General features: G+C 51.5%; 1 protein-coding gene across 1 annotated transcript in view; it reads right to left on the minus strand.

The window, feature by feature from the left end:
• The window catches only part of CREB3L1 (cAMP responsive element binding protein 3 like 1), a 53,154-nt gene that overhangs the window by 28,640 nt on the left and 1,487 nt on the right, over positions 1 to 23,027 (minus strand).

Genomic DNA, 23,027 nt, shown 5'->3' on the forward strand with positions numbered 1-23,027 from the left:
AAGTCCAACAATATGGCGGGCCGCAGAGACTTCTGATAGTAGTTGTAGGAATAATACCACTCATAACGAACATTTTGATTGTACTTTGATGCATACATAGCCTCTCTGTTTTGCTGATGAGGGGACTAGACTCTAAGTCTTGGCTGATGTCTTGCAAACTAGTAAAGGATATTATTAGAGTGGCTCCAATTTAGAATCCCAACCCCAAGCCTCAGTTTCCTAATCTGTAAAATGAAGGATTGGACGACATGACTTTTCAGGCTGCTTCCAACTTTAGGACAGTGATGCCAGGACCTTAGTCATCATCAAATTCAAACTACCTAAGCAAACATCCTTTCCTCATTATCCTTTTGAATCATTACCCACTATCAAAGATTTGTAATAATAGGGAGCTCATTTTATCACAAGATAACTCATTCTAGGTAGAAGCTCTAATTATTAAGCCATTCAGTCATGTTTGACTCTTTGTGACCCCTTTGGGTTCTTTTTTGGTGAAGATACTGGAGTGGTCTGCCATTTCCTTCTTGAGCTCATTTTATAGCTGAGGAAACTGAGGCAAACAGGGTAAAGTGACTTGCCCGGGGTCACACAGCTAGGAAGTTTTTGAGTCCAGATCTGAACTCTGGAAGATGAGTCTTCTTGACTCTAGGCCTGGCACTCTATCCACGATATCACATAACTGTCCAGCCTGGTACATAATAAATGCTTAATAAAAGAATGTCAATTGATTTAATAATTGATTTTACAAAGGTAGAGTTGACAAGACTTGCCCTGTTTAGGTGCCTCAGTCATGTTCAACTTTTCATGACCCTATTTAGCAAAGATATTGGAGGGGCTTGCTATTTCCTTCTCCAACTAATTTTACAGATGAGGAAACTGAGGCAAACAAGGTTAAATGATTTGCCTAGGGTCACACAGCCAGTAAGTGACTGAAGCTGGATTTGACTCAGGACGACTCATTTTTTCTGATTACAAATCTAGTGCTCTATCCATTGTGCCACTTATTAAGAAGTTATTAGTGAAGGCAGCTAGGTGGCTCAGTGGATAGAGAGTCAGACCTAGAAATAAGATCTTGGGTTCTGTAGAAAGGAGTTTTCCCTTCCCCCAATCCCCCTATTTCAGTTCAAATCTAGCCTCAGACACCTCCTAGCAGTGTGACCCTGGGCAAGTCACTTAAGCCCCATTGCCTAACCGGTACCACTCTTCTGCCTTAGAATCAATACATAGTATTGGTTCTGAGACAGAAGGGAAGGGTTTAAAAAAAGAAGTTATTGGCTCTCCTATATTTAGAAGTTCAGGTTAATGTTGAGCTGAAATATGGCCTCCTTCTTTGTGCTTCATTCTGCCCTATAAAGCTGAACAGGTCTAATTCTTCTCCCACTCAGTAGCCAGTCAGAGCCTTGAAGATGGTTACCATATTCCAAACCAGCCCCAATTTCAATCTTCTCTTCTCCATGCTAAACATGCCCAGTTCCTTCAAATGACTGTAATAGAGCTATGAGGCCAAAAGCCCCAGAACACCGTGAAACTGGAGTTGGGCTACACCTCCTGAGCCAGAGAGCCAAGCCAAGGGATTCCTTAGCCATGACTTTCATGAATCTGGCCAGGCACCGAGAGGCTCCCTTCTCAGCAGAAATAGAACTCTCACGGAACCACAAAATCAGAATCACAGAATTTGAGAATCAGAAGGGACCTCAGTGGCTACCTCGTCTGACCCAACCTGAAGAGGCGTTCCCTCTGCGGCATACCGAGCGGTGGTCCGCCAGCCTTTGCCTGAAGACCTCCAGGAGAATCCAAATGGCTTATTCTACTCTGGAACAATTCTAGTGGCTAAAAAGTCAGCTAGCCCAAGTCTAACTCTTTGCAACTCTTTCTTCCCATGGCTCCTGGTTCTGCCCTTTTGGGGTCAAACAGAACAAGACTCAGCCCTCTTCCTTCAGAGTCCTAAACATGACTCTTCTATTCCACATCAGGCTTTTCTCCAGGATTAACATTCCCAGTTTCTTCACCCAATCTTGATATGGCATGACCCGGAGACCCTCCTGATTCCAGTAGCCCTCCTTTGGAAGCTTTCCAAAACAATCCACATTTTTTCTAAATCCTGAGCACTCTCAGTGTGGGCAGAGAATAGCAAGACTACCATTTCTTTATTCCTGGAAGTTCTGCCTCTCTTCATGTGGCCCAAGATCATATGAGCTTTCATAGCTGCCATTTCTCACTATGGACGGACATACTGAGCTTGTGGTCCTCTAAAATCCCCAGATTTCTCTCTCTCCCTCTCTCTCTCTCTCTCTCTCTCTCTCTCTCTCTCTCTCTCTCTCTCTCTCTCTCTCTCTCTCTCTCTCTTTCTCTTTCTCTCTCTCCAACTGCATTTGACTTCTCAAGTTACTTCCTTAGGATCTTTACAACAGGAATATGAGATAGGAATTCCCATTTGACAGATGAAGAAACCAAGGCCTGGAAAGATCAAGTCACTTAATCCAAGGTTACAGATTGAGTTGCTTCTAGGAATGGAATGTCAAGCTCTCAAATCCCAGCCCTGTGACCCTTCTATGACCTCCCATTGCCATTTTTAGTGCACACCCCCCAATCTTGGAAATGAGCCCCTGCTCTGGGGGTGGGTGGGGGTAGGGGTAACCCCTGTCCAAGCAGTCCCTGGATAAGAGAGTCTGGAAGCAGAGGGAAAAGGAGGTCAAGGGCCTGCTGGAGAAACCCAGATTTCCATTTCTGCCCTCTGCCTAGAAACATGTGGGAATGTTTTCATCTGAGTAACGGTGACATCTGTTCACACGCTAGCTAAATGTGCCTCTTCCTTAGCCCCAGAGTTCATCCCTCACTTGCATGTAGCCTATGGACCTAGCCACGTTGCCAGAGCAGCCCCCCCACCCTGCCGGTCCTTAGCTGGGGTTCCTTGCCCAATTTTCCTCCTGGATCTCCCTTATCGGACTAAGGCTGGGAGCTGGAAGGGGAGGGGACAGAAGGGGGTGAGTCAGTCCTTAAGGTATTCCTCCAGCAGCTTCTTCTCAGGAGATAAGGCCTTGCCAACGAGGCCCCTCACTCCCACCCTCTTGGGCTTGAGGGGCCTTTTCCCCAGTGTTTGGAGGCCAGGTCCCTAGGGGCCTCAGTTCTAGGGAAACCAGAACCCCCCAGACTGGATCTTTGGTCCAGGGCTCCACATCTGCCCCATCCCCTCTCTGGTTCACCCCCCTCCTCCCTTCCTTTCCCTTCCTTTCCTCCCCACCCCCATAGCTGAGGCAGCCAAAATCCAGCAGAATACTTGGCTTCCCAAGTTTCAAAAGGAGTATTCCTTGATGGGGAGGGGGCAGCCAAGGGGCATGAGCAGTACTAGTAGTGAGAGTCACTATTTTTCTTTGAGTATTCCTCCTTCTCTCTTGGGGGCTCCCTAGTAACTTACAGAACCTACCTTCCTCCTCCCAGTCACCCCCTCCTTCCCAATAACCCCCATTCCCGATAAGGTTCTGGATTAAGCTCAGCACTGGGGTGCTGGGAACCGCAGGCTGAAGCACTCCCACAGCCCCTCCACCACAGCCCTCAAAGCCTTTGGAGAAGCCCTAACAGAGAGAAGCAACAGGGGGTAGTGATAATGCTAGATTCTGAATTGAGAAGGCCTTTGTTCAAAATCTGCCTCAGACACTAGCTGTTTGACCCTATCCATCTCTGTAACTAAGTGGCAAAGTGACAAGAGCTCTAGACCTTCTGAAGCCAGGAAGATCTGAGTTTAAATCTAGCCACAGATATTTGCTAGCCAAGTGACCTTACTGTTTTAGCTGCATCCCATACATTTTGATATGTTGTCCTCTTATTGTCATTTTCTTTAATGAAATCAGTGATAGTTTCTATTTGTTCTTTGACCCATTCATTTTAAAGAATTAGATTATTTAGTTTCCAAATAATTTTTCATTTGCCTCTCCATCAATCCTTATTGATTATTATTTTTATTGCATTATGATCTGAAAAAGTTGCATTTATTATTTCTGCTTTCCTGCATTTGGTTGTGAAGTTTTTATGTCCTAGTACATGGCCAATTTTTGTGTATGTACCATGTGCTGCTGAAAAGAAGGTATATTCCTTTTTATCCCTATTCAAATTTCTCTAGATATCTATAAACTCTAATTTTTCTAACATTTCATTCACTTCCTTTACTTCTTTCTTTTTACTTTTTGGTTAGATTTTTCTAGTTCTGAAAGGGAAGGTCAAGGTCTCCCACTTAGCTAAGCTTTAGTTAAGTCACTTTACTGTTAATCTGTCTCAGTTTCTTCAACTGTAAAAGAGAGATAAGAATAGCACCTTCCTTATATGGCTGTTGTATGGATTGCTAGAGATAATATTTGTAAATCTCTAAAATATTAACTTCCCTCTCACTTATTTTATTTTGTACTTGCTTTCTATCTAGTATTTTGGGTCTCTTGAATAGAATGTAAGCTCCTCAAGGGCAGATGCTTTCACTTTTGTTTTTCTGTTTCTTCATCTGTAACATGGGGATCTTAAGGGGAAGTGTGGTGGTTTAGTGGGTAGAGAGCCATACATGGAAATGGGAGGTCCTGGGTTCAAGTCTGATCTCAGATACTTCTAGCTATATGACCTTGGGCAAGTCACTTGAACCCCATTTGCCTACCCCTAACAGTTATTCTGCCTTGGAACCTATGAATTCTATGACCCAAAGTAAGGGTTAAAAAAAAAAAGAAGGAATCATGAGGGCATCTACCCTCCAGGGTTTTTTTGAGGGTCAAATGAGATAATTATAAAGCACTTAACACATATGGCCACATTATGCCATATAATAGGTGTTACTTTATGGCATACAATTGGTGTTCTATAACTGACAACCACTTATTCTTATTATCCTATGACCTTGTAAAGGGCCTGGCACATAGACAGCTTCATAGATTTATAGCTCAAGGGAGTCTCAGAAATCATGTAGTCCAATCTCTTCATCTTATAGATGAAGAAAGACACTGAGGCCAAGAGAGTGACTTGCCCGAGGTCACTTAAGTAGGTCCTTGTCAAAGCTAGGATCTGAACTCAGGTCCTCTGGGGCCAAATCTTCCTCCCTCTTCCCCCAAAGCATCCATGGTGTCAGGGACTGTTAGCTTCCTGAAGACAGATCTGGGTTATCGTTCATTTTTGCACCCCTAGCACCTGGCACACAGTAGGAACCACTAGCAAGTGTTTGCTCAATTGATTTGATTTGACTTGACTCATGGGAAGACTGAGCACCAACCAGAGTTTTGGACAAGAGTGAACCATTTACCTTCCCTGGACCGTGGCTTTGCCCTGTGTCAAACAAGGGGTGAGGACTTGAGGGGCTAAAGGGGAGAGCTGGGGGAGTGTACGGGGGATGGAGGAAGAGCCCCAGATTTCGAGTTAGAGGGCCTGGGCCAGAGCCCCAGCTCTTCCAGCTCTGACTGGTGGCCCTAAGCAGGTGGTTTCAAACCCTCTCAAAGGAGGTGGGTGGGTGGGGCTAGACTCAGTGGCCTTGGAGGTCCCTTCCAGCTTCAAGTTTGGTTTATGATCTCATCCCAAGGTCCCTTTCTTCCTCCCCACTGACTAGCCTGGGGATGGGGTGGGGGTTACTGGTCAAGTTCACACACCCCAGTTTGAGTCCGACCACCCAATGGCGTTCCAAAGTCTCCTTCCAACTGGGGCACTTTTTGGGCACTCAGAGCCCAGACGTTGCCCACAGGGTCTTTTCCTTTCCTCCCCTCCAGCTCCAGACCTGGGGGACAACAGCCCCTCGGACCCTGTCCTGTGCATGCACCGGCCCTCTCCACATCCCAGGGAGCTTTCCCCTTCCCTTCAGATTGGAGCTGCCGAGGCTGACCTCTCCATCAACTCCTGCAGCCCCAAACAAAGGGCTCTGGGTTTGCAAGGTGGGTGTCCAGGAGGTTCAGGGTCCTCCAGGGTGGGAGGTGGAGGACTGGAGGTATGGAAAACAGCCGGGAAACGTTAGAATTGTTCTCCCCTTCTCTTTAAATATTTTTCCTACAGTCGTGCCAACATAAATCTTCCTTCCAGCTGCGACATGTACAGCTGCCTGCTCTGCCCTCCCAGAGAGGAATGAGCTGCTCACAGACCTCACTGCTGGTGTCAGCCTTCAGAGGGAGGGTCTAGGTTCAGATTCTGGCTCTGCTGCTTGCTATCTGGGTCACCTTTGGCAAGTCATTTCCCTTCTCCTGAGCTTCCTCAGTTTCCCCCTCCATACAGGGAGGAGGTGGGGCTGGAATGATGACTCCCGTGGGTCTCTGGCCCTTTATCCTACAATCAACTGCTCCTTCCCCACGGAAGGGGCAGGTAGCCTTAGCACCACATCTGGCAGGGCTCCTGCTATTTCTCCTAGATCTCCTACTCTACAAAAGGGGGGGGGGTAGATGGGATTGGGGAGAAAGTAGAGTGGTACAAGCCTTTTATTTTGCACATTTGTAGCCCAGTGTAAGCCAGAGGAAGACAGGGGTCTGTCATTTCTGCCTCCGCATCCTCAGATCGACAGTGCCCCGCTTTCACGAATGTTTGTCGACTGAATACTAGATTGCCACCTACAACTCAGATTCTGCCTCTCGGTTCTCCCCAGGAGTCTTCCTGGTGATGTCCTCACCATAATCGCCTCCTACACTAGCCCATGCCCACGTCCAGAGATCCGGGAAAGCTCGAGCCCCTCCCGCTGCCCCGCGGCCCACACAGGGTTAAGAGCGGAACCTCCCCCCATCCCCCGCGGAGCGGTCCACCAGCCAGCCTCCCTCTCCCCTCCAGGAGAATGCCGCCCGTCCATTGGTCGGCTCCCTGCGGCCCGCGGCCAATAGGAAGAGGCAGCGAGCGGAGCCAGCTGTGGAGGCTGCCCAGGGAACGGGATGGGATCGGGAGGAGTGCAGGGTTAGGACGGAGGAGCCGCGGCTCCCGGCGGCCCGGCACAGGCATGCGGGGTGGCCCGGGGCCCCCAGACAAGGGCGATAACTGGAACCCAGGCTCCGGAGCAGGAAGACTCCTCCCTGGGCGGCTGGGACCTCGGGGTCAAGCTGCCCCGGAGACCTTGAGCTTCCCAGTGGAAGAGTGGACCGGGAGTTGTCCCCTCCCCCCTCCCCCACTCGAACCGGACTTGGGGGACTAGGAACACCCCCGGCCTTTTGAAATGAAGGGACAGCCGTGTTGGGGGCTCCCGAGGCTAGAAATCCCGCAGCTTTTATTCCTCTTGGCCCCTCTTCCAGCACAGAGAAGGGAACCCTAGGAAAGAGGCTAACAGCTGCTCAGGCTTCTGGGAGTCTCCCTAATAGATGAGAAGAGTGCCGGGCAGTGGCGATCACTCTTCTGAGAACCTTAATGCAGCCCCGGCCGTCTCCTTCCCTGGGAGCCAGTCTTCCTAGGTCTCTCAGCATCCCACTACTACAGGCCCCCTCCACCGGGCTCCATCACCACTCCTTGCTTCGGGGCTCCCCTCCCCACCCCATTTCCTCTCATTTGACCCCCGGGGCACGTTTACTGTCTACTCCCATCCCCTGCCTCTGATGCCCCTTGCTAGGAGCCCTGGGAGGAGACCGATGCAGATCCAGACAGAGGAAGATAAGGGAAGAGAGAACATCCCAGTGTTGGGAAATTCTTGCCCAGGGAGAGCTAGATGGGAGACAAGCTTGCTCACATTTTACCCAGCCTCCCCCAACCCCCTACGGGGAGGCCCCCATCCTCTAGGGGAGAGGTACATTCCTGAGGAGTTACTTTCCTCTTGGTCACCAAATGCTGTCTCATTCCTGGGTCTGAAGGGCCACTGCCTGAGTCACTCTGTCTTTAGGGGCAAAGGAGGGGCTGTCTCGGCTGGACAATAGGATCCTAGAACTGGAAGGGAACCTCAGAAGCCACTGAGTCAAATCCCTTCCTTTCACATCCCCATTTTATTGGAGAGGAAAGGGAGGCAGGATTTGAACCGAGCTCTTCTTGACTCCAGTGCAGTGCTCTGTCTACTCAGTAGCAATGCCCCCTGACACAGGGATGACAGGATTTGGGGCTGGAAGGGCTCTGAAGGGCAGAGGCCACTGCACACATTTTACGTGGACATCCGTAGAAAGGAGATGACTTGGTGAGGTTGTGTAGGGAGTCTGGGAGCATCACTCCCGAGCTTCCACCCTGGGTCCCCTCAGCCCAATCTGGTGCTTTCCCTTCCAGCTGATGTCCAGGGCCAGCCCCGTTCTGGGGGAATGGGGGGATCAGAACTAGCTGCCAGATGGGGGGACTCCCCCAGTTCCAGGCAGAAAGCCCCCCTCTGCCTGCCTTCTGAGCCCCACAACTTTCTGGGCTTCCTGCTATTCTTCCTCCCATCCGGGCCACTATTTGTGCTCACCACCCAGCCCTCTCTGGGGCCTGGAAGGAGGGGGGGCTCCATTCTTGCAGCACCAGCCCCCTGCCCGAGGGGGAGGAACGAGGGGCTCCCCGGCCCCACCCTGGCTGAGCCCTCCACTTCCATCCTGGGCCCTGAGGAGGCTTCCTGACCCAGAGTAAGGATGGAGGGGGCAGGGGGTGAGTCCAGCCTCAGCTCCCCGTCCCTCCCCTGCCCTCCCCAATCCCACGGGCAGCCCATGAAGAGGTTTCATATTTTCCCTCTCCCAAAGCTCCCACCACAGAGCCCAGCTGACTGAATAAGCAGGAATTCCTAGGCAGGGGAGTGCACACACACACAGCCATGTGTCTGGGATTGCCGTGTCATGTAACCCAGAGCTCAGGGCTTCCAGCAGGCCCTGCCCACTCACCGCGTGGGGTGCAAGACCCTGGGGAAGGAGCCAAGCCTGGGGGCGGCAGAGCCGGCTCTGAGGGGGGAACGTCCGTGCCAGAGTCAGAGAGTAATAAAAGAAGAAAGAAAGGCAAATGGGCACCTCCTACCCGCCGGACCCAAGCTCCCCCATGGGGTCCTCCAGCCATTCCTGACAGCGTCTGAACGGGGAGGGGGTCCTGCAGACTGACTGGCCTGGATTCCAGGCTGCAAGGGGCCTCGGAAGCCCAGAGACCTTAGTTTACAAATGGGGAAACCAAGGCTCGGGGGAGGTGGAACAGGAGCTGGGATTCTCACCCCAGACCCAATACAAAATCCCTGAGCGCTCCCACCCCAGAGGAAGCCTTTGTCCCTGCCCCTGCCCAGGGATCCCTTCCTCCAGGCGCGCTCCCCACTCCCACCCCCAGAGTGTCCCCTGTGGGAAGCTAGTGTGCCGCCGTCGCACCCAGATCCAGCTCCTCCCTCGGCGGGCATCAGCCATCAGACTGGGCGGCTGTCCTCCAACCGGGAAGCCAAGCCCTGTCTGGGCTGAGGAGGCCGATGGCAAGGGGCGCAGCCCCAGGCCGGGATTAGCTGTAACTGGCATAGGCTGGCAACACCAGGACTGGCACCGGTTCCACTATGGCAGAGCACAGGGCCTGCCAGGCTCCCATGAAGATCAGGATGGCCTGCAGGCGAGCCTTCTCCCTTCTCTCTGGGTCCTGCACCCCTTGTCTGCCAACCTGGCACAGGGGACGCGGGCAGAGCCCAGGACACCCACCACGGGCAGGTCATTTAGCCTATCCAAGCCTCAGCCTCCCCATCCAGAAAATGGGATGACCTGGGCAATACCTGTCTCGTGGGGTTACGGTGAGGCTTAGATGAGACAGTATAGACATAAGCATGTGCATGTATATACACGCACACATATTTAAAGCTTGCACAGCAGTTTGTATGCCGGGAAATAGAGAGCTTTGCTTTTATGTTTGCAAAGCACTATATATAGGTGTAGCTATAAAGTCTGTAAAATATTCTATATATAAACATATGGGCATATATGTATATTTTAAGTTTGCAAAGCACTCTGCTTTTATCTTTGCAAAGTATTAAATATAACATACATATATGTGTAGATAGATTTCAAGCTTGCCAGACATTATATACAGACATATATGTGTATACATCATTTTAAAAGTTTGCAAAGCACTCTCTATATGTTTTTGTTTGCAAAGTATTACGTAGAACATATATATGTATAGAGATAGTTCAAGTCTGCAAACATTCTATCGAAACATCTATGTGTATCTATATTTTTAAAGTTGGCAAAGCACTCTCTCTATTTTCATGTTTGCAATGTATTACATATAATATGTGTAGATATTACTTCAAGTTTGCAAAGTATCTCATGTAAACATCTGTGTGCATCTATATTAAAATTTGCAAAGTACTGACAACATATATGGCTTTGCTTTTACATTTGCAAAGCACCATATAGCTCATATATGCATGTAGATATATTTCAAGTTTGCCAAACATTATATATATGCAAATATATGTATATTATATAGATGCAAAAAGTTTTAAAGTTTGCAAAGCACTTACTGCATATAGATTATGTTTTCATGTTTGCAAAGTATTCTATATAATGTATGTATACGTGGAAATAGATTTCAAGTTTGCAAAACATTATATATGTGCAAATATATGCATACTATATAGGTGCAAAAATAGTTTTAAGGTTTGCAAAGCACTCTCTGCATATAGATTATGTTTTCATGTTTGCAAAGTATTCTATATAATGTATGTATACTTGGAAATAGATTTCAAGTTTGCAAAACATTATATATGTGCAAATATATGCATACTATATAGGTGCAAAAATAGTTTTAAGGTTTGCAAAGCACTCTCTGCATATAGATTATGTTTTCATGTTTGCAAAGTATTCTATATAATGTATGTATACGTGGAAATAGATTTCAAGTTTGCCAAACATTATATATGTGCAAATATATGTATATTATATAGATGCAAAAAGTTTTAAAGCTTGCAAAGCACTCTCTGCATATAGATTATGTTTTCATGTTTGCAAAGTATTCTATATGATGTACATATATGTGGAAATATACGCATGCATATTTTTTAAAGTTTGCAAAGCACAATCTCGTGCTATGTCTGTAGCTTTGCTTTTATGTTTGCATAATATATATATATAATACATAATACACATCTCTGTGCTGCTATAAAGTTCCCCGAGCATCCTGTGGGTACTCCTATAAATGCATGTATTTGAAGTTTACAAAGCATCTATCTACAAACCCAGATGTACAAATAGATGGATTTAAAGTTTGCCAAGTCCTCTACAGAGGGCTGTAGATCTGTATCTTTGCTTTTACGGTTGCAAAGCATGAAATCTCTCCATGCATGGCCACCCCTCACTCTGCCCTGCAGAAACCAGGGCGATGCCTCAGCATCCCAGGCTCTGGAGCTGGAAGGAGCTTGGCCATCATCCGCTCCAAGCCCCCAGTGTCTAGATAGATCAAGAAGCTCATCCAAGGACGAGGGAACTCCCCAAGCTCAAGGGCTACACTTGGGGCCAGAAAGACCCGAGTTTGAATCCTGCCTCGGACACTTCCTGGCTGTGTGACTCTGAGCCAGTCACTTGGTGTTTCCGGGCCTCTGTTTCCTCAACTGTAAAACGAGCAGATTAGACTCGCCTTCTAAAACTCCTTCCAACTCTGAATAGATGGAAAAAGAGGTAGGGAGGGGTGGTCAGGATTAGAACCCGGGTCCCCTGACGCTCCACCTGGTCCACAGTAAGGCCTTCAGAAGCATTTGTGGATGGCTGGGCTGACTTGGAGGACGAAGATGATTCCCTTCTCAGCCAGTTCCTAGCCTAACCCCAGAGGCCCCTTTCCCGGACTCCTGGGTCCCAGGATGCGCGGCGGTGCTGCCCCTTTAAAAGCCCCCCCCCCCCCCACCGTCCCCCAGGGTGGGCCCGCCTGGGACTCAGAGCTGGATTCCAGGGAGGAGTCTTGGTAGGGAACCAAACCTTGGCCTGAGTTCAGAGAACTCGGGCAAGAAAGCATGGCGGGCTGGGGGTGTCCTGGGGGTCTGCGGCCTCGAACCCTCCTCCCTGGTCATGGCGCAGCGTCCCCTCCGGCCGTCTGCCCAGGAAGGGTCTCTGCAGCCCGCCCCACGCCGCCCCCTGGGCCCAGCGGCTGGCCTAGGTGAGCCTTGGCAGCCGGCAGAGTTGAGGCCAGGTCACGGGAGGCGCCGGCCAGGGGAGCTTCGCGGAGGCTGGTTTAGGCCTGATGGAAGGAAAAACTTCCTCATGGGCCACCGTGGAACCATGGCAAGGATGCTGCCCGGCGGGCGCTTCCTCTCCCTCGCAGGGCCACGGGCGGGCGGAGGGGCTGCTGGTCCCTCAAACGCTTCCTCCCTTTGTGTCAGGCTCCCCCTCCCGGCCTCCTTCTCCTGCCTCCCAGAGGAAAAGGACAAGCCCAGCCCGGGGCCAAAGGAGGCCCGCCGGCCACGCGCAGGCCTCTCCCCTGTGGACTCGGACACGTCGCTCAGTCGGTCCGTCCGCGGAGCATTTATTAGGCGCTTACGGTGTGCCGGCGGCTCTGCGAAGGGCCGGCGGTGCGGGTAGAGGCCAAACGGCCGTCGGATGTAGTGTCTGAAGTTAGAATCGAACCCATGAAGACCCGAGTTCAAATCCCGCCTCTGACCCTTACAAGCGGTGCAAGGGCGGGCAAGTTCCTTCTCTCTGGGCTTGGCTTTCCTCCTCTATAAAATGGGGACGACGCGATACAAGTTCTCAGGGTCGAAGCTCTGCAAACTTCAGGGCGCCATTTATTAGGATTAATTCCATAGAGGATGGGGGCACCAGACATATTGGAATGAAGGGACCCAGGTTCAGGGATCCCAGGAAAAGGCCTCGCCACAGCCTGCAGGCGTGCCTCAGTTTCCTCCCATGTCGAGCGGCATCGGTTTTAGGGCACCCGAGTTTACTGGGCCAGTTCCAAGAGGGGGCAGTTGTGCTCTGCCAGGGCGGGCAGGAGGAGGACGGCGGAGGGCAGCCCCCTCCTGCCACCCCTCTCCCCCCGGCCGGCTGGGCTGCTTCTCCGAGGCTCTCCGCTGGCCCTGGGCTCCCCGAGCCTCCTTGGCCTCCTCCCTGGGCTCCCTGGGGCCTCCTCGGAGGGTGTGAATGGAGTTTTGGCTGTTCCCCTGGCGAGGGGCCAGCTGGAGGGAGCTCCTCGGGTTGCACCCGACAGGCCGGGCTCCAGGGCTTTGGCTGGAATTCCCTTGGCCTCTTCCCTCCCCGCTCGGCCAGCCGTCCGTTCCTGCTTCCAGAGGTCAGCGGCCCCGCTTGAATTTTCCTCAGGTTTTATTTTTGGAAGGAGCCGAGCGCGGCAAGCCTGGCTATTTCGGCGGCTCGGCCCTGGAGGAGGGGTGAGCGCGGGGCCCCCTCTGGGGAGGGACCCCGAATTCTGGCTGGCCTGCCCTTGCCTTCTCCCCCGAAGCTCTGAGAAACATCTCTGTCCCCCCGAGGCCAGAACTCTGCAGAACCCGGAACCCCGGCTCGGCTAGAGAGCCGACAGCTGGCATAAAGGGGCCCAGACGCGGATGGGGAGGTTCTGGGGGGCGGTCTCGGAGCCGGGGCCTGACACTCACCCCCAAAGTCAAGACCGTCCCTCCCACACCAGGCAGGGCATTCAGGGGGCAGCGCGGACAGGCGCCACCTCTCCGGGGCTCAGTTTCCTCAGCTGTAAAAGGAAAGGGTCGCAGTTGGTCTCTGACGCTGTCGCAGCCCCCCCAGAACAAGTTTCAGAGGCTCAAGCGGGGCTGGCTTCCTCCTTCTCCTGATGGGAAACGGCCCTCCTCCTCTGCTGGTTTCCCCCCAAAATAAACCCCATCGGCTCCTGGGGTCAGCCTGTCCGAGCAGCCACGCCCTTCCCCGGCCGGGCTGCAGAGGATCCCTCGAGGCAGCTGCCCCCCCCAGCCTGGAAGGACCACGTGGTGGGAAGGTCCAGGTGCCCAGACCAAAGCAGACCCCAAGCGGGGGGACTCGGAGCGCAGCTTGCGCGGGCGAGCCCCTCCAGCTGGGGCCCTTCCAGCTGCTCCAGATGTCTCAGGAATGTGCTGAGCACAGAGCTCTACCTCCATCATCTTCCCTTCTCCCGTCCCTCACACGCTCTCCCCCGCCCGCCCCCCCAGACTTCTTTCCTCTTTCATCTTTTTGGCCAATCTCCTCACCGGGGGCTTCTCCCTCCCAGGGCAGCCCCCAAAGGGCAGAAAACAGCCCAAGCTGTCCCCAGCCTGCCAGGGAACCCCACATGGGGGGCAGCCCCGGGACACGGCGGCGTCTAGGGGGTAACACGCATGTGTGTGCGAGTTCAAATGGGATTATCCCAATGGGCAATGTGGTTCCAGCCCCCGGAAGGAGCAGAGGGCAGAGAAGGGTCCCTTCTCCTTGCCAAAGCCAAGGATCCCAGGCCCAGCCAGGGGACATCGGGGGCCAGCCTGGCCGGCATGGATGGAGACCGATAAGCGGAGGTCCAGGGAAGACTTGCCCATCCTCTGGGTGGCCAGAGCAGCTGCTGGGCTTCACAAGACCAATGTGATTGGCTCAGACAGAAAGCTTGAATCCCGGGCCCCGGGCGGCAGGGGGAAGGGAGCCTTCTGGGCTCCAAGTTCTGCTTTTCTCAGAGTTTTTGGTACTCAGAAATCATGACCTCAAGCCGTTAGTCCATCTCAGCCTGTTCCATAAGTGGAGAGGACAGGATGGAGAGGCAGGACCCATTGGAGGGAGGGAAGTTGGGCCTTGGGCACAGAGGAGAGGACTGGCTCAGCTCTCCCCTGGGGGTCGCTCTGGTCTGGTCTTTGGCCCCTGATTCCTCCCCCCACCCCCAAATCCTCCCAGAACCTTACAGGAGGGAGTGGCTCTCCCAGGGAGGAGCAGCAGTTGGCGTTTCTCTGCAGCCCTGGCTGGCTCGCAGAGCCTCGGCTGGCTCTGATCTGGAGTGATGGGACGAGCCGGTGGGGACACTGTGCTCTTGGCCGAGAAGACAGATTCAAGCTTGGGTTGGATGGGGAGAGAGAGAGAGAGAGAGAGAGAGAGAGAGAGAGAGAGAGAGAGAGAGAGAGAGAGAGAGAGAGAGGGAGAGAGAGGCAGAGACAGAGAGACACACACACCCGGGGGGGGGGAGATGGAGAGAGACAGAGACAGAGGGGGGAGATGGAGAGAGAGAAAGAGAGAGGGAGAGATGGAGAGAGAGAAGGAGAGGGAGAGAGAGAGAGAGAGAGAGAGAGAGGGAGAGAGAGGCAGAGACAGAGACAGAGACAGACAGAGAGAAAGACAGAGAGACACACACACCCAGAGGGGGGGAGATGGAGAGAGACAGAGACAGAGAGAGACACAGAGAGAGACACGGGGGGGGGGAGATGGAGAGAGAGAGAGAGAAAGAGAGGGGGGAGATGGAGAGAGAGAAAGAGAAAGGGAGAGATGGAGAGAGAGAGAAGGAGATGGAGAGAGAGAAAGAGAGAGGAGGGAGAGATGGAGAGAGAGAGGGAGGAAGATGGAGAGAGAGGGGGGGGAGATGGAGAGAGAGAAAGAGAGGGGGAGATGGAGAGAGAGAGAAGGAGATGGAGAGAGAGAGAGAGGAGGGAGAGATGGAGAGAGAGAGGGAGGAAGATGGAGAGAGAGAGGGGGAGATGGAGAGAGAGAAAGAGAAAGGAGGGAGAGATGGAGAGAGAGATAGAGAAAGATGGAGAGAGAGAAAGAGAGGGAGGAGGTGGAGAGAAAGAGAAAGAGAGAGGAGGGAGAGATGGAGAGAGAGAGGAGATGGAGAGAGAGAAAGAGAGAGGAGGGAGAGATAGAGAGAGAGAGATGGAGAGAGAGAAAGAGAGGGAGGAGATGGAGAGAAAGAGAAAGAGAGAGGAGGGAGAGATGCAAAGAGAGAGAGAGAGAGAGGGAGCGAGGGAGGGAGGAACTGGGGTCAGAAGGAGACTTGCGTCCCTCTTTCTCCTCCAAATGTGCCTGGCAGGGTCGCATTTAGGGTCTGAGCTCAGGGGTCCTTCCCCAGAAGGCAGAGGCCATCTCTAAGAATCCTTCTGACCCTCAGTCTGTGGTTCTCTGACCACCCCTCCCCAAAAGGGCTGACTGGGAATCATAGTGTAATATTATTATATAATAGAGATGATACATAAATGTAACAACTGGAAGGAATATTAGGAGTTGTCTAGTTCCACACATACACACACACACACACTCATTTACAGATGAGGAAACTGAGGCTTAGAAAAATCAGATAACTCCATCAAGCCATGATGCCCAGGTGTCTGAACTCTTTCTCTCTGAGGACTCAGCTTGGGGCTGTCAATGCAGCTGATGGGGTTCAAGGGAGAAACAGTGTTGTTTTAGCTCATGTGGATCAGATATACCCCCCCCCCAATAAACAGAGACCCTGAGGCTGGAGATCAAGGCTGGGATAGAGGAGGTGAGGTTTTCTCTAAAGGGCTGCTCCACTATGCATGGTGCCTTAGTCCTCCTGTGCAGAAATAAGGCAAAGCAACCTTCCCATTCCTAGAGGGGAGCAGCTCACCCCAATACTTTCCAAGGGAAATAAAAATCAGACCTGTAAAATATAGAATTTAGAGCTAAGGAACCTTAAGCTCTGGTCTAGCCCAGTCCCCCTACTTTATGGGAAACTGACGTCCAGAGAGGCAAGTGATTCGCCCACGGTCTCCTAGGGAGACTTCTGGGATGGCTGGGTCCAGAGGATGGGAGATCCCATTCCTTCCAGTTGAGTCTGTCCACGGGGAGCCGATATGAGGGCCTGAGGCTTCCTAAGGCCCCCTCATCTTTTATTTCAACTCAGCAAGTTTTGCTGAGCAGCCCAGAATCCTGACCTAGAGAACAGCTGGCTCCAGGATGGTGTCATTTCTAGGATGTAGATTCGTAGGGCTGTCAGGGAACTTGGAGAACATCTGGTCCAAGCTCTTCATTTTACAGATGAGGATCCGGAGGTCCAGAGTGGGAAGATGACTTGCTCAGGTTTAAACAGGTAAATGATAGCAGCCTTTCGCTCCAAAGTCCTCCAAAGACTTGGGTTGGGATCCCTTCTCAGACCCTTTCTAACTGTAACCTCAGGGAAGTGACTCCAGTTCTTCTCTAAAATGGGGCTAACAGTCCCATCACTACCTGCCCCACAGGGGTGTCTGAGAAATCAGCTCTGCAAGCTTTAAAGGCTTCTGTAAATGTGCTTTCATGTACTTGTGAGCTCCGGTTAGTATTGATTTTAGAGGACACTGAGTCTCTCCAAGGCTGGCATCGTTCTTCCCCCCAGGGCAGAATTTGTTTTGTTTTGGGGAGGGGACTGCCTACTGAGATCCCTTTTTGCAGGCCCCAAGCAAGGCTGCCTTGCAGAGAAAGGCACAGGGCTTTCCAGACTGCTTCCCGAAAGCAGGAAAGCTGGGTGTCCTGGACCTCCTGGGCAGGGACACTGAATCTGGCCTTGAAGCCAGGGCGATTCGCTGGATGGAAGCGGAGGCGAGGAAGTGGGGCTGAGAACGCTCGTCCTGAAGGCCATCGCTGGTGGCCACACTCCACCTGGCAGGCAGGCCCTTCCAGCCTCCTCGACTCTCTCCTTTCCCCAGTGTACCCTGCTGTACCCCAGCTCAGGCCCTGACCCACCTATACACAACCCACCTCCAGGGATCCCCCATCCTCCTCTCCAGATGCGTCCTGCCCCAGCAGTAGGGCCCAAACTCAATTCCAGCCAAGAGCATGGATGAACCTTTCTCCCCCTCATGTCCCTCTGCAGTAGATTCAGAAAGAGGAGCATTTTCAGAAGGGGGGGGGGTCTGGGGAGAGAAGAAAGGGCATCAGCAGGAGAGAGGAGCCAGGCAAGATCAAAGACAGTGCTTTCCATTCAAGGAGGGACAGATGTGGATGAAAGAGACCCTGCCTGTGTGCGTGTGTGTCTGTGTGTCTGTGTGGGAGAGCCCTGGTGAATACATTCCATATCGCAGGACCACAAGATGGTCACATTTGGAGTGAACAGATCCTTAGAGAAAAGCTCTTCCTCTCCCATTTTAGAGCTGAAGGAAGCCAGAGCCCAAGAAGTGAAATGACTTAGCCAGGGTCACACAGGCAGTTAGTAGCTGAGTCAAGATGTGAAACTAGCTTCTCTAATTTCCACTATCACACTGCCTTCTATAAGGGCTTCCATGGCTAGACTAATGCAGAGCAAACTGGGTTCAAAGTGAACTTTGTACATGGAGCTCAGGTAAGACCAGATTCAGAGAAGTCCCAGCTTCCCAGGAGTCTTGACTCCCAACTAAGGCAGATCAACAACTTGGAGCTAAGAGCCCATCTTCAAGGATTCCCCCTCTCTGAGAGCTCACACGCAGGGATCCTCAACCATCAGAAGGCTGCAGGAGACCCTCCCCATCTAATCCCACCTACTCCATTTAGAGATAAATGAATCAAGGACCCCAGAGGTAAAATGGTTTGTCTTGGGGCACATTCAGTAAAGCCAGCATTCAAACAAGGTCCTCTGTGTCATTTCCCCACTGTACCCCAGGATCTTGCAAACCCACAGTCTGGGTGCCCTGCTACTGCCTGGTGGGGGGGGGGTCAATCCAGGAGAGCAAGACTGGGAAAGAAGGGTTTTCCAGGTGGCTTCCTGTGGCTTTTTAGGGCATTGGCCCCTCTAATCATATAGGGTGTCTCTGCTTGGCCAGCCCCCAGTGCTGAAGTGCAGACATTCCAGGGGGAGACTCTAAGGTCAGGGTATTGCTTTGAGAGAAAAACAAAGAAAAATCTGTTCTCAATCGGGCAGAGAAGGAAGACACATGGATCTCAGTTAAGAGCCCCAGTCGGTCCTGGGTAACCAAAGGGTCCTTCTGATAGCCAGGGGACCAGGCAGTCTCTCTGCTGGACTCCCTCCCATGCAGTAGCCCCCGTACACTGTATCTAGAGGGAGGACAATACTCCTGGGAAGGCCTCGGACCCTCCCCAGAGGCCTTGGTCCCTAGCCTCCAACCCCCTCCCCACTGATGGTTCCCAGACTGAAGCAGGGAGGTCCCTGGGGACTGTGCCTCGGAAAGTCCCGGAGAAGGGGAGGAGCTGGGTGCTGCAAGCAATCAAGGCTGTGCCCAGGGGCGCAGTGGTTAGATCTCAGTGCCAATGACAGTCAGTCACGGTTTCCAAACTACAGAAGTCAGCTGGTTTTATTCCCCATCCTGAAGGTGAACCCAAATCCAAATCAATCAGTAGTTCTGTATTATAGGAACAGTGATGGAGAGCTACAAGGGACCTCGGGGGCCAGCTGGCCCACTCCCTTTATTTTAGAGGTAAGAAGACCGAGGTCCAGCTAGATAAACTGTGTCTTACCCAAGGTCATGTCATGAGCCTATGGCAGGGCCAGCATTCCAACTCAAATCTGGTGACTCACAAGATCCAGGACCACCAGGTTCATTGTTTTTCCCACTGTCCCACACATGGTTAAGGATACAGAGTGCCCCCAAAGTTTAGTGCCTGAGGCCCAAGCTAAAACTTAAAAAGGACCTGAGACTTTGGAGACACCTTGTATTTCTCAGCCATTGGACCTTTACTGCCTGATTAGATTGTATGCTCCTAGAGGGCAGGGGCTGTTTCTCATTTGCCTTTGTGTCCCCTTGCACCTCAGCATAATGCTTTACTCATATCAGATGGTCACTAGATATTTACTGTATTTGAATGACCCTCTTGTCTTCTCTTGGTCCCAAGGGAGATCTGGTCTTAAGAGCGAGCGATGGAGCATGCAAGCATGGCTCAGGTCATTTCCAGCTCCACCACTGACAGCAGCAGCTCAGAGCTTAATGACACCACGCCACAGGAAGGGATGGCCCATCTGGAAAGTGTGCCATTGTGTGGGATCCAAAATTGGGGAGCAGAGCACAGCCTGTGGACTCCTCTTCTCTCCCCAAGAGTCAGAGTATTTCTCTAGGTAGTTCCACCGCCCTATTTATCTTAGGACCTGGAGAAGTGCCAGTCAAAGCCAAGAACAATACCCTGACACCCAAATCCGAAATCCTGGGGTGGGGGTTTCCCTCAGCTCAAGATGGAAGGGGAAACCACAGGATTTGGAATCAATTATACGACTTCTAGGACCTCCAGACTAAAGGCTTCAGCTAGAATCTCAGCCAGGTGCCTCCCCTTGGCCCTGGGGTGAAGGGACACACATTTTAATAGGAGGACCCCAAACCCCACTGATGCCTCAAATCTGCTAAACTTTCCATGGGCAATTCGGTGGTTGGGCATGAATGTGGCGATGGGGGTGGGGGTAGGGGTGCTCCTTTTCATTTTCCCAGAAGGCACAGGCAGGGACTGAAGGAGACTGGACCAGACTCATCACTCTCTCCTGGGCTCAACCCTGGATACCTCTGACCCTCACATCCCCCACCTCCCCCATCTGTTAGGAAGTTAATGAGTTTACTGTGTAAACATCCTCACTGGCAGCTTCCTGCTGCTCCCCTCTAAGACAACAGCTTTCACTTCAGTCCACACTGAAACAGCAGCAGCCCCAGCTCTCCCCCACCCTACCCTCCCATTCTCCCAGCTGGGGATCTTCCCCGGATCCACAAGGGCCATTTCCTGGGGCAAAAGGTTCCTTTCAGCATCTGGGGGAGTCCTGGGTCTGCTCAATCCTCTTTTCCCATAATCAGACACCCCAAACACAGAAGGGCAGAGAGACCCAAAGACCTATTCTCTAGCACATTGGGTCCTTCCCTATTCCTATTCATGGGCACTGGGGTCCTCTCCTGGAATCTTCCAATGGCCCACGGAAAACAATAGGGGATGGAGAAGAAGGTTGATTTCCAGGGGCTTTAATCACAGGGCTTTGGGGAGGGGAGAGATTCCTGTGTAATGGATAGTGAGCAGCCTCTATTTTCCTACTTTCTTTTTTTCCTGATCCTTATTTTCAAAAGAACCAATCAGTGTCCTGCTCTCCAGTTTCCTGATTTCAACATAAGTGCTTACAGTTTCTCTCTATCCTTTCACTTAGAGGAAATTCTTTTCCCCTTTCCTTCAAGTGCATTTGGTGTAGTAGAAAGGACTGGGGTGGGGGCCCAGGTTGGAATCTCATCCCTCTTGTTTATTCCCTGTGTCACCTAGGGCAAGGCAATTAATCTCCTTGGGTCTCAGTTTCCTTCCTCATTTGTGAAATGCAAGGCCTGAGGTCCCTTCTAGATCAATCAGTCTCTGGGGAGAAGAGGAGAGAGACTTCTCAATACAGAGAATCAACAGAATCCCTAGATGCCAAGGAACCATTTTATAGACAGGAAAATTGAGGACTGGAAAGGAGAAGTCATAATAAAAGCTACCGCCTCTATAGTCAGATTGAAGTTACAAAGACTTGAGTTCAAGGACTACACATAAACATACGGACCCTGGATAAGTCACCTCATCTCCCAGTGCCCTAAGCAACTCTCCAAGACCCTAAATTGCAAAGAAGAGCCAATTTGCACCAGCGGAGGGAGTTCCCCATCCAATGAAATCACAGATATTTTTAATGTTTGAAAGTGCTTTATATGTCACCTGGTTTTATCTCATATGGTTCTTGTCCGTCTGATGCCCTCTTCACTCTATAGAGGTTTCTCTTGCATCCCTTAGATGCCATTCCCTGCTGTGGCTCCCAATCCCTAACCTCCCAGGCTTCTCTCAACAACCCTGTCTGCCCATATCCAGATCTGACTTTGGGCTGTCCCAGAATGAAGGCTCCTTACAGCTCACACTTCTTTGATGGAGTCCCAGCCTGGAAAGCACTGTCTGACCTTGTGCTCCTTTTCAGTGGGATTGAGCAACTGGGGTGGGGTGAAGGACCGAAAGGAGGGCTGGAAGGGTCTTTGTTCAAAGAAAGGAACAACTCTGGGGCAGAGCCAAGAACCTATCCCCGATAAGGAGGCGGTGGGTCCCTAGGAACAGCAAGGTGAATCCTCCCCCCAATGCTTTCCTCCCTGGGAAGTTGGGGGGAACACTCAGAGACCCAGAGATCCAGGCATGTCCCTGAGAATTGGGGGGTGGAGGGGAGAGGAATTGAGGCAATGTTTGCTTTCCAGGTTATCAAAGGAAGCAGCAGTAGCTCGAGCCCGTGGAAACTCTTGACTAATGGTGAGCCCATCTGGGAGAGACTGTCCCACCATTCCATTTGAAGACAGCATGAAAGAGGGATGCCAAATGGCTGGACACTTGGGTATCCCAAAGATATAGTGATTAGTGCATTAGATTGAGAATCAGGAAGTTCTGGGTTTGAATCCCGACTCAGACCCTTGCTAGCTCCCTGCTCCCTGCATATGACATATAATACCTTCACTACCAAGGCCAATCATCTCTCTGAGCCTTAGTTTCCTCCTCTATCAAGTGGGGACAATCACAGCACCCAGCACACAGGGTAGTTGTTAGGATTTAATGGACTAACAGATGAAAAACATTTTGCAAACTTTAAAGAACTATATAAATGCTAGTTGTTATCTATTATTATTTTGGATCGATCACCAGCCAGAGAGGCCACCCATCCCCCTTGTGTCTCTCGGAGTTGTTTTAGGCATCATTTGATTTATAGTATGGAGCTAGACTGCCTCCTTTTTCTCATGGACAGAAGTTCCTATCATAGACTTAAAACTGAGAGGGGGCTTGGAGCGAATCTGATTTGATTCCCCCCAATCAATGTGCAGATGGGGAAACCGAGGCATGGGGAAACAAAGTGTCTTGCCTGGGATCATACAGGTGGTAACAAGTAAGAATAAAACTCAGGTCCTCTGACTTAAAAGTCAGTCCTCTTTGCCACTGATTTCTCTTAGAATTCATTCATTCCCTTCAATTAGCTGAGGAGCTACACTGGTGCTGGATGGGCATCCAAAAGTGTGTGAGGGGAGATCCCTGCCCCCAGGAGCTTACCATCCAAGGAGGCATTTACAATCTGCAATTATTACTCCATTAGCAGCTTCACTTTCCCTTCTGCAATAGGAGATCCTCTCCCCAGTGGAGAGGGGGTGCAGGGTGGGATGCTCCCCCTTCCAGATGCTGGGGCATTGGGTCCTCTGCTTTTTCTGGAAAAGTTCTCAGAGTCTAATGGCTGGTTTGACACCTAGTCGGGCTCTGAGAAAGGCTGGCATAGAGGATCCAGAGGAACTTGGCCCCCTGGATACATTAACCTGCGGGGATCCTGTCTGGATCTCCTTCCAAACCGCAGGCCCACCTCCAAGCCACACGGGGCCCAGAAGTTTCAAC

Source organism: Monodelphis domestica, chromosome 6, assembly GCF_027887165.1.
Source record: "Monodelphis domestica isolate mMonDom1 chromosome 6, mMonDom1.pri, whole genome shotgun sequence".
NCBI lineage: Eukaryota > Metazoa > Chordata > Mammalia > Didelphimorphia > Didelphidae > Monodelphis > Monodelphis domestica.